We start from the raw sequence: 17,921 nt of genomic DNA, 5'->3' as shown, positions 1-17,921 counted from the left end.
AGTAAACCCGGGTGCTCCTTCCAGTGACTGTTCATGCTCTGCCCCACCCCACACCCAGCCCAGAATCTGCACTTACACCAGCTCTGGTGGCACCACTCTGTCCTCATTGCTGGGATAAAACAACTGTCACTTAAGAGTGAGAGGATTTAGTATCCCATGTCCCAAAGGTTTCAGTACACAGTTCTTGGTTTCTCTGATTCGGATGAAGCAGAACATGATGGGGTGGGACCGCATGGCAGAGAGTACTTAAGTCATGGTGGACGAGAAGCAGAGAGAGGGACTCAGAACAAGGCACAGCCATCATGATCTTGCCACTTCCCCCAGTAGTCGTGACCTCCCAAAGCTTCTGCCATCTTCCAAGATGGCACCACAGGCTGGAGTCCAAGCCTTCAAGAGAAGATCTTTTTGTAGGGAAGATTTCATATGTAAGCTATATCGAGGTCTATGGTCCCTCTAACCAACTGGATGTAATAAACTAATCACCCCCCAAGACATCGGTCTTCAAAGAATTTGAAGCTACCCCATATATTTGAAATGTCTCCTGGAAAGTCTCATTGAAGGCTTATCCAATCACGGATTTGAAAAGGCACCTCAAATATAATCTTAACCTTCTTCCCTGTTTTCTACCTCTTTCTTTCCTGCTCCTTTGCTTCAGTGAGTGGCTACCGGATCCAGCTGCTCAACACATGGTTCTGAGATATCACGTAGCCTTCTCTGTGAGTGCCTGTGGGAATTCGTTCTTTCTTCTAGCCATTCAAAACCATACAAGACATACATGGTCTGATGACATCTCTTCAAAGCCTTATGTGTCTCAAGCTCCACCTTCCCCAGCTGGAAGCTATGCATCTCTCTTTGTAGGATCCTTTAGCACCTTCTCATATGTGAGGTGATTCTCATCTTCTCCCTCATATTTGTGGCGTCTATGTACACATTGTAACTGTGATGGGTTGTATGTGCTCAGCCCAGGGAGTGGCACTATTAGAAGGTGTGGCCCTGTTGGAGTAGGTGTGGCCTTGTTGGAGTAGGTATGTTACTGTGGGCATGGGCTTTAAGACCCTCATCCTAGCTGCCAGAAATGAGTATTCTACTAGCAGCCTTCAGATGAAGATGTAGAACTCTCAGCTCCTCCTGCACCATGCCTGCCTGGATGCTGCCATGCTCCTGCCTTGATGATAATGGACTGAACCTCTGAACCTAGAAGGCAGCCCCAATTAAATGTTGTCCTTCTAAGAGTTGCCTCGGTCATGGTGTCTGTTCACAGCAGTAAAACCCTAACTCAGACAGTAACCGTAGAAGTTTTAGAAATAAGCTTCTATTAGTGAGAGGACTGAGTTAGCTGGAGTCAGGCTGACTCTATGACAGGCTGCAAACTGGCAGTTTGGGAGACTAGGCCTAAGTTTCTGTTTTCCAGAAAAGAGAACCCAGGTCCAGGAACATGGTCAGCCAACCACAGATGCAGGCAGCCAATCAGAGGACACCTTGTCATCTGGCCTGAAATAAGAATAGGTAGCTAGAATGAGTAAGCAACCCCCCTGGGAGGTCGCCAGAGTCAAACTAACTGTAGCATCAGCCAGACAACTAGAGATAGATCTAACCAATCAAGGCTAAAGGGCACATATCCCTCCCTGGAATTCCCCTAACTGACAATAAAGCTGGACCTGCGAGTCAATCACAGTTCTCCATCCTCTGCATGCAAGAAATTCAGTTGAATAAACACTCTTTACTTTTACATGCTATTTGAGTCTGGGGTATCAATCTTCAGAAATTCTTGGAGTTAGAAATGAGTGCTATTAGGAATTCATGAGGCAAAGTTCTCAGATGATGGCTTTTAGGCACCACCTTAGACCTTATTGTTAGAACAGTCTTCCTGGATACAGGTCATCGACATTACTCATGCACGGATAGGCTCGCCTGGGCCGGAACGAAGGCCACACACCCATGAATGGCTTGGAAGAGTTAGGCTGCCATGGCCATGCCATCCTAGGACCTCTGTGGAGTTGTTCATTGTGCCACAGAAAATGTTTATGTTTTTTCACAGATTTTGCCTATATTTATGAAATAGCATTGTTAGTATGTATTTCCTCCTGAGTTCCAACAATTCTATGGTTCTAATATCTGTAAAATGCAGTGTTTTGCTGTGGTTTCTTTTTTCAAGCCCAAAGTGGATTTCTGCCTTGCTATGGGGACTTGGGGTTTGGAGGACAAGCATTGCATTAGCCCGTGATTTGCTTCCTGAAGAACAGATGCCCCAGCTACAAGAAGAAGGAAATTTTACATTTATGCTGTCAGCACCTGAGCCAGTCTTGAAGGTTTTGTTTTTTCATTTCTTTCTTAACGTTTTGAAGCTCAGTTCAGATCAGAGGTGGCTCAGCCTTGGAGGGTGTGCTTCCCTGTGGGTAGAATTTGGCTGCATTCTGCCAGTGAGATAGTGGACAAGTCGGGCAGGCAAAGTGGGTTTTAACAGGTCCCTGGACTAGCTGATGTTCGTGATTCTGCAGGGGACCCTACCCCAAGGTTTCTTTCCATCAGTGGCAGTCTCAAGGCTGCCTACTCTTTCCCTGACAGATCCTTAGCTCTTCTTGTAAGTAATTTCTTGTTTTAAATTCTGTTTTAAAAATTCAGAGGTGTGTTTCTTGTTTGAACCCGATATTAATTACTTGTCTTGTCGCGGTGATAAATTAGCTGACAAAGGCAATTTAAGGGAGAAGGGTCTATGTCAGATCACCGTTGGAGGGGGGGCAGTCTATCACCATGGCAACAGGAACTTGAGGTTGCTGGCCATATCACATCAGGGAGCCTGGAATAATGACTGTTCAGCTCACTTTTTCTGTTTTATTCAGTCCAGGACCCCAGCTCAGGGAATGGTGCCTCCCAGAGATAAGGTGTATTTTCTCACTTCAACAAACCTAACCTAGACAGTCCCTTAAAGACATGCCCAGAGGCTTGTCTCCTAGGTGATTGTAGATGCTGTCCTGCTGACTGTCAACACTCGTCATCACAGATTCTGATTGCTGCTGGTGCCTTTGAACCATGCTCTCCAAGTCTAGAAAGCAAAGACTGTGAGTTATCCTCTGATTCTGCGGACTGACCCGAACGTCATTTCCCTTCCCCTGTCAACAAAGCAGAAGAAAGTTGGCTGCAAAATACTAGCTACAATAAACAGTGTACCAGCTATGGGACCTTGGACATTTTATCTCTGGGTTTGTGCTTCTTAATCTGTGTTACAAAGAGCACAGCACTGGGTAATTCATAGAGATTTGGGGATTAAGTAGACGGATACTTACTAAGTGCTCAGAGCACTCCTGGGCACAGTGAGCAGTTTGTGAGTATAAGCAATAATTATCATTTAACCACAAAGAGTACATACCTTTTCCTTACTTGGCTGTTAGTTTGAGTCTTAAAATGGTGAACTGCAATGCTAATTTTTTGAGGGTACTCATTAGCTAGATTTGCAACTTGTCTTCCTGAATCATCTACAGACAAATGGAACCCATTACCTGTGTAAAATTTAATATCTGGCTCTCAGGCTTATCATTGGCAATACTCTAAGAATTAGCAACATGTCTTTCTTGCAGTGTTTGAGAAACGGTTGGAGGTACTGGGTCTCCTATGATATTCTCCTTTTAGATGATTGATTTTAGAATCCCAATAAAGCTATGTTCCATACATGCCTGTAAACACTTGATTCTGTATCATCATGGTAATTGTGTAAATGGTTGTGAATCCCTTTGTGTTTCTGCCACTAGAAAACGTGGAACTAAATTTAAAGTTGTAATATTAATGTTGGCCATTCTTTTTATATTTATTGTTCTACTTTAGTAGAACCTTATTTTTCTTACTGTGTTGATGATTGATTGATTGATTGATTGATTGAAACAGGGATTCACATAGTACAGGCTGGTCTCAAACTTGCTCTGTAACTGAAGATGATCTTGAACTTCTGGTCTTCTTGCTTCCACCTCCCAAGTACCAGTGTGCTGGGACTGTAGTCATGTACCATTGTGCTGGGACTGTAGTCATGTACTACCATGCTGGGACTGTAGTCATGTACCATTGTGCTAGGACTGTAGTCATGTACTACCATGCTGGGACTGTGGTCATTTATCACCATGCTGGGACTGTAGTCATTTATCACCATGCTGGGACTGTAGTCATGTACCACTGTGCCTGAATCATACTGATAATGGGACCCGGGGCTTTAAGTGTATTTTGCAAACACTATACTAACTAAGCTATATATCTAGTTATTTAGTTCATTCTTTATTCATATCTTGCCATTTATATTCATGTTATAAGTGATGATATAATTCTTTGTGATAAGATGGAATATAAATAACACTAAATTTGTAGGCTTTTCAGAATACATTATGAATTTTTTTAAGCACCAAAGTGCTTTTAGAATATAATCTCAATGCAAAAAATAATCACGTTCTTTATTTTTTTCTCAGCTGTGCATGTTCTGGCATGCTCAAGAGTTTTGGTCACATGTTGGTCATTTTATTTCAGAGTCAATTATATTAGCCTTTACCAAACTTTTACGAGGCATGAATCCGTGGTTCGCTTTTTTTTTTTTTTTTTTTTTTTTTTCGAGACAGGGTTTCTCTGTGTAGCCCTGGTTGACCTGGAACTCACTTTGTAGACCAGGCTGGCCTCGAACTCAGAATTCCGCCTGTCTCTGCCTCCCGAGTGCTGAGATTAAAGGCATGAGCCACCACCGCCTGGCTGGTACGCTATTTTTGTTTCAGAAAAAAAAAAATGGTTTGTGGTCAAATCAGGTTGGGAAATGCCCAGTGAGCTTAATTACCTCATCATTTCCTAAAACCTTTGCTTTGTTAAGGAATATTGTGATTCTCTATAAAGAAACAATGCAGGGAAGAACTGCCCCAAGGGCTAACACTCCCCAACTTCCTCCTCTGTCATTTTTTTCTTACCTGAAATTCCAATTATGCTGAGTGTATGGGGCTTTCTCTCATAGGGTAATATTGTCGCAGTTTTGCTTCTGTGGGCTGGTGCTTTTCCATAAGCATGAAATGTTGTGAGGGTTTGCACAGGGAACATCTCCCCTAGTGTCATCATGGTTTTGAGCATGTGGTCCCCAGTAAATAGGACTATTCTGGAAGGTTGTGAGACCCTTTAGGGGTTGGAGTCTCACTGAAGGAAGTGAGAATCTTTCAACAGGCTTTGAGCTTTAACTCTGGCCCTGTTTCCTGCCAGGTCTCAATTTCCTGGTCCAGGGACTTCTGAACATACAGGGTCATACTCTGCTGCCACAGCTGCGAGCCACTCTACCACCACGCTCTCCCCACTGTGATGGGCCCTCTTCCTTGTAAGTTGCTTATTGTTAGGGAATGGCGTTCAGTATGGAGAAAAGTAATGCAAGCAATAGCTCACCATCAGTGTGGAGTGTTCCCGTGATGAGCAATCCTGAGGACAAAAGGACCCCACCCGGGGATCCATCCCATAATCAGCCACCAAACCCAGACACTATTGCATATGCCAGCAAGATTTTGATGAAGGGAGCCTGATATAGCTGTCTCTGGTGAGGCCATGCTAGTGCCTGGCAAATACAGAAGTGGATGCTCACACTCATCTATAGGATGGATCACAGGTCCCCCAATGGAGGAGCTAAAGAAAGCACCCAAGAAGCTAAAGGGGTCTGCAACCCTATAGGTGGAACAACAATATGAACTAACTAGTACCCCCAGAGCTCGTGTCTCTAGCTGCATATGTAGCAGAAGATGGCCTAGTCAGCCATCATTGGAAAGAGAGGCCCCTTGGTCTTGTAAACTTTATATGCCTCAGTACAGGGGAATACCAGGGCCAAGAAGTGGGAGTGGGTGGGTAGGGGAGCTGGGCGGGGGGAGGGTATAGGGGTCTTTCGGGATAGCATTTGAAATGTAAATAAAGAAAATATCTAATAAAAAAGAAAAAAGGATTGTAATAATAAAAGTCAAATATTTAAAGGTAAATTCACACTTTAAATGAGGTATTTTCGCTATTTTTGCCTAAAATCTACTAGTCTATGTAGAAATTCGAAGGTCTCATCATTCATTTGGGACTACAGCTGATGATATTGGGTAGCTACGGGTTAGCATTAGACAGAGCTAACTTGGATATGAGGCTAAGGATGGAGTTAGAGGGGTGAACTGAGAATTTTTTGACTGATGTGGTAGGAAATAAAGGGAATTACTTTCCAGCAATTTCTGTATATGTAATTCCCAAACATCAGACACAATTTTATTAAGATTGTCAAGTCAATCTGTAATCAAGCGGTTCAGAAAGATATTTCACCTTGATTTCCTGCTTATTAGAGCAGAACAAGAGATACCACAAAGTGAACCCTGAAGGATGAGCATCGTAGCGTCTGGCTGTGACCCCACAGTGCAGCAGCACAGCACTGGAACTCTGGGTTCCTGGTTATATGGTGTATATTCTCTCAGACTTGACAAAAGCATACTCAGACAGACCTGATTTTAAATTCAGTTCTGACACTAGCTCTGAAATCTTGGGTAGGTCACCTAGTTGCTGCAAGTCTCACTTCTGCCCTCTATAAAATGAGAGTAATAATAAAATCTAATTTATAAGGGGTTTATAAGGATTAAATCATAATACGAAGAGCTTGGTGCATAGTAAGTGCTCAGTAAATACATTATTATAGAGACTTTAGAAGAAAATGACATTCGGGAAGAGCCGTGTGCTCAAGGTTACAGAAACAGGGAGAGCTAGGATTCCACCTCTGGTGTTCTCAGTTACGACGGTAGGAAAGTCACAGGGGCCCTGGGCTGGGTCAGCGGCCTGTCTGGGGTGTCACTGCCAACCCTGCCCAACAATACTCTACACCAGTTCTACCATGGTACCAGGAGAGAACGGTGTGTGTTTTAGGGGTGAGGGTGTCAGAGTGGTAGTTACAAGTTCAAGCCCAAGTGTTGGATGCTCCCATGTCAGTGGTTCCTAATCACCCTGAGAACCGTGCTCCCTGAGGTGGTGCTCCCTAAGCGAGCAAGTGGATGTTAGCTGTTGCTGAGAGAGCATCCTGGGTTAAGCCCCTGCCCAGCCCAGCCCCAGCAGGATGGAGACTTAGACAAGCTGTGCTTTAGGGCCCCATCCCCAGTATTATTTTTAACAACCATGTTTATAAACTTTATCTACATAACCCAAAATAAAATATTTAAGCTGCTTAATAGGCTCTTAAAAGCAAAGATTTTTGGCAAGCTCTTCAGAGTATGTTTACTGCATCTTAGGTTTGTAGTTACAGTAAGCCAATATGTATTTTTAGATGGAATTTGAAGTTTACACTTACATATTATAGGCATAAAAGAACACCGGAGAATAAGATATTCCCATGATGCCCCCAACAACATTTGCTATTCACTACCATTAATTGGGAATATCAAAAGCATCAGATATTGTAAAAGTGATATCCTGGACTCTGTGAATCTGGGGAAGGAAAGGAACCTGGGGAGAAGGCTGCCCCCCCTCACTGGGATGAAAGCACATTGTAACTGAAGGTGGTGCAAGACTCAGGAAAAGGACAGAGCTGCGCAGGGTTATAAAGTACAACGGGTCTTATGATCCATCCAGTGCAGTAGCTGGGCTTGAAGGGGCATGTGTAGTTCCAGCATTTTGGGAAACCAAGCAGGAAGATAGTAGTGGATTCCAGGCCAGTCTGGGCTAGACAGTAAGCTGAGCTGCAGGTTATCCTGGGCTATGGAGTAAGATCGTGCAATTAAAAAAAAAAAAAGAAATAAGGGAAATAGAATAGATAAATAGATATCAGATGTTAGTGTTCACAGACCATAACATTGAGTAGGTAATTCTCCTTTTCCCAGAACTATGGCAATATAAATATCTCTTTGCCTCTTGACTCTGCTATGGCCTTCTCCTATGATAAGAATTATGGCTATCTTTGATATGTTCCATTTTCTATGGTTGTTGTTTTGTTTTGAGGCAGGTTCTTACTTGGTAACTTAGGCTGGCCTTGAACTTACAATATTCCTGCCCAGCCTCCCAATGCTGGAATCATGGGTGAGTGCCACAAGATCCATTGTATGTATCCTCTTACAATATCCTCTTACAACCTCACCTCATCTGGAATTCATGGTTTTTTTTCCTTTGAACAACAACAGAAAACAAAACAAAACAAAACAAAATAAAACAAAACAAGAAGACCAGTAGAAGTGAGTCAGGATGACTTTCAAGACTAGATTATAAAATACAATATGGCTTTCCTTTCCCCCTTCTTTTCCCTACCTCTCCCTTTCTCCCATTCCCTTATTCTCTCTTTCCTCTTCTCCCCCTTCCCCTCCCCTTTCTTCTTCCCTCTCTCTCTAGACTGGACATAGTGAAAGCCCCAGGTCAGTGGTAGTTGACAGCCCTGCTCAGTTAGGTCTTTAGTCAGTATCTGGGATCATGTGCGTGAACTAGCCTGATAAGAAACCTGCCCCCACATCCCCTGAGGTCACTGGGGAACAGCCATACTGCACCAATGTCACAAGGCTGCATTCCAGTTCCTGGCCCAGGGAACCAAGGGACAGAATATGTAGCTATTATTATTTTAAGGCGATTTACCAGGAAACTGCAGGAATCAAAGTGAGTTCTCCCACCTCAACTAAGTCTGAGAACACCTGAGGCCATCGAGTGTGCCTTGTGGCCATCTGTCTAGGTCACTCAGCTTGCCTTCTATCCAGCGATCACTGCTCTAGAAGCTGTCCCCTGGCACAGCACCTCCAAATGTTACGATTGCAGTGGGCATAATTAGAGCCACTTTAGGCTGGCTTGGGAACCTTCACATGTAGCAGAACTTTGACTCTGCTACTCAGCTCTGTAGTCAGCTGGAGAGAATCTGAAGGAGGAATGTTACAGACAGTAAGCTCATGTTTTGTAAGTATATTTGCCTTCTGGGGCCTTGTGTGTATATATCCGAATATCTGGATGCATGTTGCTTCTACCCACCACACAACTTCTAAACAGGAAGAAGAACAAATCTTAAAAAAGTATATTTAACACTGTGTCTGCCACTGCCTTAAGAAAACCACACCCAAGTAAGGCTATAAACTACACTAAGGAGGTAAGGATGTTCCCACTGCCAGTTTGTAAGGGACCTGGAATATGTAGGTCAGTAGGTGAATGCATTCTCCCAAAGCAATGGAGGATCGGCTGGCTTAAAAAACAAAAGGGTTGAGCATCACACAGCTTGTGAAATTTCCTGTGTGTTCTTCCTGGGACCAATTTTAGAAAGGCTGCAGAAAAAATCGTGGGTGACCATGTGGCTATGCCTGACCTCAGCCAGAATATCTCCAGGAGATATGGATACTATAATGGTCAGGAGACAAATGGAATTAATGGAACCTTTGTGGAGTACAAGAGGCATTGTTCATAGGCTTTTATGAGTTACTTAATATGACCATGGAAGAAGCCAATATGACACTTTTATTGGATGGGCGCTTCCTACTGAGGAGAGGAGGAAGTTGATGAGAGCCCATTATAGATGTCATCCCAGAGTCTGGGCACAGGTGACAAAGCTCTGGGCTGTGACAAGGTCATTAGTAGAGTGCATATAAGCCTTGAGAGCAGACAACTTCATAATCTCAGTGGATTTGCTCAGCAGTGTTGTTCTTCATTTCAAGAAGTTCAAAGCAGGTCCAGTCTCCACTAAGCAGTGATTTGGAGACCCAGGTTCCTTTCGTGTCTCAGATCCTTCCTCCTTCCTCTTCAGTCTCTCTACCAATGTGCTAAAGGCCTGTGGAGACTGAATGAGCATGCAAGAAGGCTGGTTGTATGTTGAGCCAGGTGTGTGTGTGTGTTGCATTGACTTGAAATTGTGGGACTATATCTAATTGCAAAAGATGCCGGGAAGCAGATTGCTACCATGTACTCGGGAAGCAGGGGCACAAGGCTAGATGACTGCTAGCCAGTGTCTTCCATGGAGAAGACAGTAAAGGCCAGTTCAAAGATGTAGCCTTGATTAATAAAATCATAAGGGGCTGTGGATGTGGCTCCCTTTAGAGTGGTTTCTGAGTACCCATGAAATTCTGGATTTAGTCTCCAGCATTATATAAACTAGGCATGGTAGCCTGCAATCCCAGCACTCAGGATCCAGGAGGATAGCAAATTCGAGATTTTTTCTAGACTACATAATATATTTGAATTCAGCCTTATGCTGGCTAGATTTATGTCAACTTGACACAAACTATCGTCACCTGAAGACGAAGGAAGCTCAACTGAGAAAATGCCTCCATGAAATCGTAAGAAAGCCTGTGGAACATTTTCCCAATTAGTAATTGATGAGGAAGGGCCCAGCCACACCTGAGCTTGCATTCTTGGGTTCTATAAGAAATCAGACTGAGCAAGCCGTGTGGAGCAAAACAGTAAGCAGCACCCTCCATGGCCTCTGTATCAACTCCTGCCTCCAGGATCCTGCCCTGCTTGAGTCCTGTCCTGCCTTCCTTGGATGGTGAACAGCAATGTGGAAGTACAAGCTGAATAAACCTTTTCCTCCTCAACTTGCTTTTGTTGGGTCATGGTGTTTCATCATAGCAATAGAGACCCTAAGACAAGCCTGAACTATAAGAGACTCTGTCTCAAGTCAAGTCAATTCGAAATGAATCAAACTTTAGGGCCAGAACAAGGTTTTAAAGTTATTTAATTCATCCTATTTAGTTCCATTTCAAGTCAAGCCAATGAAATTTGCAGACTCTATGTTAGGCTCTGTGAGGGCACTTAAGGAGAAACTGGGTCCAGCATTACCCTTGCCTTGCCTTGCCTTGAGGAATGGAATGTATGTGAAAAAGTGTGAGGCAGGATGGGTGGTTGCTAGGCAACAGAGGAAGCCTCAGGGGTGCTCAGTTTAGGTGTCAGAAGTGAGAAGATGGTGCTTCAAAGCTAGTAGCAACAATCAACATTGGTTTCCAAGAAGCCAGTTTCAAAGTTTTATCCCTGGATCTAGAAGCTCCTGGTAAGAAACCCCAGGGCAGAATCTAGCAGTGTCTTTAGCAAGTCTGTCGAGCAATTTTTCTAATATGTACAGTTGGAGAGTGTGGGTATCATAGTTCATTTTGTTGTTGCTGCTGTAATAAGGTACATTGAGAAAAGCAACTGAAGAGAAAGGATTTGTTTTAGCTCATAGTTTAAGGTATCATGGAAGGGAAACCCAGGATCCTCTTCCCAGGGAGTTCTTCCTACAGCTAAAGACGGGCCAATTGATTTAACCAAAATAAACCCACACATGTCCATCTCCAGATGGCTCTAGAGTCAGTCAACTTGACAATGGGCACTAAGCATCAGAGGGAACTTTATCATCAGCTTAGCAGTCATCCCTTTGCTTTGCTTCTGTGTTTAGATGTTCTGCCCTTTCAATGGTGTAAGGTTTTCTTCATCATCAAATATCAACATAGACCAAATTCTGCTATCAATCAGGGTCACTTAATGGGATAGATTTGATTGAAGATGCTCTTTAAAGTATGTGGCTTATGCACTCACATGGCCATGAAGGGTCCAATATTTCTAATTCTTTCTCTAGAATCTAAATCATGGACCTTACCTTTCCATGGTATTTCACAGAAGGCAAGGAACTAGAATGGTTTATAGGGATAATTTCATCAGGGCTGTGGACTGTAGGTTCTATAGAAAAAGAACAAAGGGGAGAAAATAGATTGGCCTACTGATATGGGCTTGGTACTTCACTGCCACGGACCGGACCGGGTCCAGTGGGCCCTCCTCAATCCGTGGGAATGAGGGGTTCTGGCAGATGGGCATAGAGTCAGCGGGAATTGGGGTGACAAACAGACTCAACACAAGGGAGTGTGGATCTGAATGTAATTTGTTAAATCGAGCATCAAACTTTTTATACAGAAGAAAATAGGGAAGTTGGGTGACACACCGGCAAGGTACAAAAAGGTTACTGGATTCTTACACAAAACAGAGGAATGCAAACACAGAAGGACTGGCAGGAACCAATTGGGATAAAATTCAATGTTAACAACTGGGATCAAAAACAGCTCCACCTAAGGTCCACTTAATCTTTGAAGTCAGGGGCAAGGGCTTCGTGCCCTTGCCATAGTTACTATTCTATTCTATTGTATAGTCCACCTTCCCCCTTGTACTGGCTAGTTTTGTATCAACATGACACAGATGGAGTTATCACAGAGAAAGGAGCTTCAGTTGAGGAAATGCCTCCATGAGATCCAACTGTAAGGCATTTTCTCAATTAGTGATCAAGGGGGAAAGGCCCCTTGTGGGTGGGACCATCTCTGGGCTGGCAGTCTTGGTTCTATAAGAGAGCAGGCTAAGCAAGCCAGGGGAAGCCAGCCAGCAAGGAACATCCCTCCATGGCTTCTGCATCAGCTCCTGCTTTCTGACCTGTTTGAGTTTCAACTCCGACTTCCTTTAGTGATGAACAACAGTATGGATGTGTAAGCTGAATAAACCCTTTCCTCCCCAACTTGCTTCTTGGTCATGATGTTTTGTCCAGGAATAGAAACCCTGACTAAGACACCCCTAGACCATTGTAAATACTTGTATATGGGTATAACTCAGCTATCTATAGTTCTAATTATCTACTCTGGTTCCTCCTTAGATCACAAACTTCCTTCTTTCTAGATAATGGTAAATTCCTGTGTGGGGCGGTGACTTAGCTATCCATGCCCAGGGTCGGATCAAGGACTGCCTAAAATCTAACTTAGCTATATGTCAAAATATCAATCCTTAGAAGCACTTGTAATAAAGCAATATTAATATATATTATATAACATATAATTGATTATATATAATATATAATTAATAATATTAATATATAATATATTAATATAATATTAAGGGAAAGTACACAGATCTGTTTACCAACTAAAGCAAGGACATTGGAGCATTCTTTATACAGGATGCCACGATTCCAGGAGACTAAGTTTCTGTAAACTTTTCTCCTCTGGACAGCGCCCAGGTTTTCGGAGCCTGTCGTGCTTGTTACTACTGGAGTGGATGTAGCACTTCACCAATGGCTTTCTGTATGTTGGGAAGGCTGAGAACTCTGTCCATTAAAATGGATGCTTTAGCAGGCCCAATCTGATGCTGAAGTCGTGGGTGATTCCTGGAGATCTGCCAGTCTTTATTTTACAATGTAAGACAGGAGAAGATAAATTCTGCTGTTAGCAAAGAATAGCAACAACAGTAGCAGCAACAAGGTAGTCAGACTCACCAGCAAGGAGAAAAGCAGGCAGGCAAAAACAGCACCTCTCTTCTCAGATATCTTTCTATCACCACAGGAAGGTGGTGCCTGCTCTACGAGAGGATTTTTCTCTCTCGGTTAATCCTTCCAGAACACCCTCACAGACCCACTCAAAGATCTGTTTCTTAGCTGACTTCAGATCCAATCAAGTTGATAACAGATTAACCATCACTGGATAGCAATTTGTACATACATATTTTAGGGAGAAGGAGCCTTAGTTTTCATAAAATCCAAGAAGACTATAACTCAAAAACATTAGAACAATGTCCAGTCGAACCCACATCTCTCAACATTATAAATTCTGGAAGCATCAGGGTCTCACAGATGACAAGGCATGTTTTAGAGTGTTTAGCTGAAGTGGTGGCAGAGCTGAGACGTAGAAGCAAAGCTGTCAGACTCCCAAGTACCTTCTGATCCTTTCCTTTTTAAGGAAAGCTGCCATTTCTGGTCATCCCCTGTTAGTTTGGACTACTCCCATGATGCCCCAGCACCCCATGGCACTGGCCTCTGACACTTGCTATAACCATAAATTTGAGTGAGGTTATAATATACAGTGGACTTCAGTGAGGGGGCTTTTGGGATGAAGAAGTGGCTCAGCAGTTAAGAGCATTGGCTTCTCTTTCAGAGGACCCAGGTTTGCTTCTCAGTACCCACGTAGTGGCTAACGACCATCTGCAGCTCCAGTTCCAGGAACCCAGTGCTCCTTTGGCCTTTGCAGGCAATGTATGCCCATAGCACACAGACATATGTGAAGGCAGGACACCTGTCCACATTAGATGAAAATAAACACTTTAAAAACATTTTAAAGAGAGGGCCTTGCCTTTCTGATATCATATTGGTCTAACTTGTCAATTGCTTACCTTGTACCACTGATATGTAGTACAGTGAGCATCACGTGTATAAACTCCAGTTTCCATAGGAAATCACAAGGGTATAACATGGTTATGGAGCAACTGTGAGATTAGTACCAGTTGTTAGAACTCAGTGTTTTATGATCTCCAGCTATGGTGACAATTTAAAACAAAAATAATTTGAATAGCTGTTGGGAATATAACCCACATAAGTTCATGCAATTTCTTTTAAAAGGTATCTATCTGACTGTTTGTCTGTCTTTTTGTTTGTCTATCCATCTGTCTGTCATTCTGCTCCCCAACCCCCACACCAACTGTGCAGCAGTATTTGTAGGTGGAGGTGAGAGGACAGCTTGTGGGGGATCAGTTGTCTTCTGCCATCATGTGGGTCCCAGAGATCAAACTCAGGTCATCAGGGTTGGTGGCAAGTGCTTTATCTGCTAAACCTACTCGCCAGACAAAGTAAACGCAATTGCTTTAGGTTTTGGATATAGTTGGGTAGGTAAATGAGCAACTTATTCTCAGCTTTCAGCTAGGAAGAAAAAGCCATAAGTTCATACTTTACAGAAACATAAAGGGGAGAGAAATAAAAGTCTTATGTTTTAGGTTTTCACTTATGCCAGTGTAAGGCAGGAAGCAGTCTATCACAACTCAAGCTTTTGGTAGTAATTATCCTTCATCTGCTAATTTCTAGGAAGGAAAAAAATATGATTTAGATGTGTTTCCGCACAGCTGTTGATTAGGCATAATGGCAGAGTAATCATGGGTGAGCTAATAGAGTGAAGCTAACATCAGAACATCATTGTCTGAGGGACCAAGGGCTCCAAAGCCAGAAACAACGTACAGAGAACCAACAGTTCCTCCCACACAATTTCACTTTGTCTGCACTTCAACATCAATTAAACAGAGCACACCAGAGCCAGTTAATGACATCAATTTCGAGGTCACCTCCAACAACTCAAATCTCTATGACAAATAAACCACAGTATTGAAAGCTGTTGTTTTAAAATCAATATATAGACAGCAATCATAGTATAAGAAGCTGCAGGGCATTTATCAGCCTATCAATAAATTCTAAACAAGTCTTGAGCTCTGATGGCCCTTTGTACCCTGTTTCCAAACGACAGCCTCCTTGTTCTTTGCAGGCTCAGTGACTGCAGCTCAGTGAGGCTGCAGCTTTGCAGCCATGAGAGTCCTCCAAGGAGCAGCACTCTGCAAATGGCTGGGAGGCAGACGGATAAGCTCACAAATGGGATACAAGGTGCTCTTCAGAACGCTTGATAGCACAATCGTGACCAGCCCTACATTTGTTATCCAGAAGTCCAAAGTTACAGAGTTGATAGAAAAGTAGGGGTGTTCAAGTAGAGGAAGAACAATGGGACCAGGGCTTGTCTTTCTTTCTTTCTTTCTTTCTTTCTTTCTTTCTTTCTTTCTTTCTTTCTTTCTTTCTTTCTTTCTTTCTAGAGGTCTCCTTTGTCATTTTAATTGAAGCTCTGCTAATCACTCTTTTAAAACCTTTAAAAGCACCAAATTTTAATATCTAAGTCAATTTTGGGGGTGAGAGGGGAGAAACACTATCAGGAACTTCTCTCCAGAACAAAACAATGATGTTCATTCCTCCACATGTCCAAATTAAAGGTCTACTGAAACCAAAATGAAAACCCAACCCCACACAGAGGAAAAAAATACTAAAATCCCATTCTAGGGGGTCAGTGCATTCTGCAGTCTTTGCTGGGCTGTCTAATTGTCCTTCGGCTGACTTTTAAAAATTAACACCCTAACTCATCAAAATATACATTTTTCCCATTGGCTTTTTAAAATTAAAAATAATAATTAAAAGTGAAAACCACTTGAAGGAATTCATGAACAGTTGCCTGACACATTTGATGGCATGGCATATGGAGGTCAGGAAGGAGGCTCGCAGCACACATCATTCAGGGGATGCTCATCTTTAAGGCTTAACTTTCTTCCAAACAGTGTAAAATACACACAATTCCAAGTATGAAGGGACACAGATAATCTCTTTTGAGAATTCCACAGGACAATACAGACGCCCCAGTTGTTCTCCATAGAGTGACAGGGCTTCAGTCAAGTTGACACAGTTCCCCTGTGTGAAGTATTTTCCATCCTGTTTCAGAACCTTCACTGACAGGTCGACAATCAGTCTGAGGAACTCCCATGTGCAATCTTCTTCTGGAGATGTAGAGATAGGGACAACTGTCAAATCACTAATCACATAATCAAACTCTCCCCCTTCTTTGGCATACCTCTTCAGAACTGGGTTGCAGTCTTCTATAAGACGCAGTCTTCTATAAGACCCTGATAGCAGCCTCCTTTAAGATTGTCTAAGACGGGTTGGTGAGATGGCTCAACAGATAAGAGCACCCGACTGTTCTTCTGAAGGTCCTGAGTTCAATTCCCAGCAACCACATGGTGGCTCACAACCATCCCTAACAAGATCTGGCGCCCTCTTCTGGAGTGTCTGAAGACAGCTACAGTGTACTTACATATAATAAATAAATAAATCTTTAAAAAAAAAAAAAAAAAAAAGATTGTCTAAGACATCTCCACATGTTCTCCGCATGTATTTCTTACATCCATCAGTGACCATTTGGTCAATCTCTACCATAGTGACCATCTTTGGTTTCAGTTTGACAATTTCACACAATATGCCTCCATCGCCGCCTCCCAATATCCGTGTATCTTTGCCAGTGTAGTCTTCTTTACCACTGCCCATGATGGCCCGAGTATATGCCAAGTCACTCTCTGCCAAATTAACATCCCCGCTGAGGATGAGAGTATTCCCAAACTGCTTTGAGTGTAGGATTTTAATGTTCTGATAGGGTGAATCTCCATCATACACCACTTCATCTATGTCATACTCAGCCAGGCGCCCATAGCAGTAGGCCAGTATCTGTCAATGGCCCCTCCTCGAACTATGGGTGGTAATCGCTTCACCTGCCCAGTACTGTCTTGACTCAATTCTTTCATTTTTCCTTCTATTTTGTTCAAAAGGCTGCCAGTTTCTTGTTTGCCTTGCACATCACTGTCGTAACTCTGAAGGTCCAGCAACACCAATCCATGTGGCTAAATTCGCACATTGGCAAAGTTGCCGTTCTTGTTCGTGTAAGTTGCTAAATATCCATGGTCCTGCCAGGTGTGCACTGACTCTGTCATCCCCTGCTCCTGAAAAATGGACTGAAGACCTTTCAGAATGGCCTCACCATCAGCTTTGGCGCCAAGTGTGAAGTCGAGCGTGCTGTGTCTTGCTGCTGCCATAGTGTGGCAAGGCCCTGTGCCATGCCTGGGGAGACGACGACGGCAGGAGACTGAGGGACCGCGCAGCATGTCAGGCTGCAGGCCGGTGGGGAGTCTCATTGTTTCTTTGATTGAAGGCCACTAAACAAAGTGTATTAGGACTCCAGCCACAACCAAATGGAAATCACTGTAGAGACAGAGTGACTAACAGTGACAGTCAACAGGGGAGGAATGGCTAGATGCTCAGTTGTAGAGAGAACTGTAACCCAAAGATACATTCAGATGGAGTCAGTATCCATTGCTGTCTTCTACTTTTGCCCCCTTTTATTATTTTTTCTTTTCATACATTTAAATGTCTCATATTCAATTCATCTTAAAAGGGCCTAATGACCAAGAAATGGATCACCTATGAAGAGTGCTTGTTCTTCTTGTAGAGGACCTCTGTTGGGGGTTCCCAATACCCACCCAGTGATTCACAACCTTATATTACTCCAGTTTCAGGAGATCCGATGTCTTCTTCTGGTCTCCCCAGGCATGCATGTGGTACACATATATACATCCAGGTGAACAATCATACTCATACAATAAAAATA

At 43.1% G+C, this 17,921-nt stretch overlaps 1 pseudogene; it reads right to left on the bottom strand.

The window, feature by feature from the left end:
- Positions 1–15,824: 15,824 nt before the first annotated feature.
- On the bottom strand, positions 15,825–17,443 carry Gm7270 (predicted gene 7270; annotated as a pseudogene).

This window comes from Mus musculus, chromosome 3 (assembly GCF_000001635.26).
Source record: "Mus musculus strain C57BL/6J chromosome 3, GRCm38.p6 C57BL/6J".
NCBI classification, from domain to species: domain Eukaryota; kingdom Metazoa; phylum Chordata; class Mammalia; order Rodentia; family Muridae; genus Mus; species Mus musculus.
The sequence above is the reverse complement of the archived record's forward strand: the minus strand, read 5'-3'. Positions and strand labels throughout refer to the sequence as shown.